Raw genomic sequence first — 624 nt, 5'->3', positions numbered from 1 at the left:
TCTGAGGATGCAAAAAAATCTAAATATTGAGAAAATCATCTTTAAAGCTGTTCAAATTAAGTTCTTAGCAATGTAGTTAAACTTAAAGTTTTAATATATTTTTGGTAAGAAATGTACAAAATATCTTCATGGAACATGATCTTTACTTAATATCCTAATGATTTTTGGCATAAAAGAAAAATGGATAATTTTGACCCATACAATGTATTGTTGGCTATTGCTACAAATATACCCCAGCGACTTAAGACTGCTTTTGTGCTCCAGGCTCACAATTGTCTTATAGAGTTATAAATTCTGAGTGTGGAAATGTTTTGGCTGCTTAACCTTTTTAAGTTGTCATGTCTTTGTATGTATTTCTTTTGCACTACAGTATGCTGGTGAGGAACGGTTTTTAGTTTCTGTGTGTATGTTAATACTCGGAGAAATGACAATAAACTGAAACAGTGAAATATTACATTTAAAATACTTTAAAAAAATATATACATTATAAAAATATATTTTAAAATATAATTTTAAATATAATAAAATTATATAAAATTATAATAATTAAAATGTTTATTAAATAATACAATTTTATAATTCATATCTGTGAAAAACATTATTATAAATAATATGTACAGTAAT

This window comes from Sinocyclocheilus anshuiensis, unplaced genomic scaffold, assembly GCF_001515605.1.
Source record: "Sinocyclocheilus anshuiensis isolate Anshui unplaced genomic scaffold, SAMN03320099.WGS_v1.1 scaffold116, whole genome shotgun sequence".
Lineage (NCBI taxonomy): Eukaryota > Metazoa > Chordata > Actinopteri > Cypriniformes > Cyprinidae > Sinocyclocheilus > Sinocyclocheilus anshuiensis.
Note: the sequence above shows the minus strand (reverse complement) of the source record.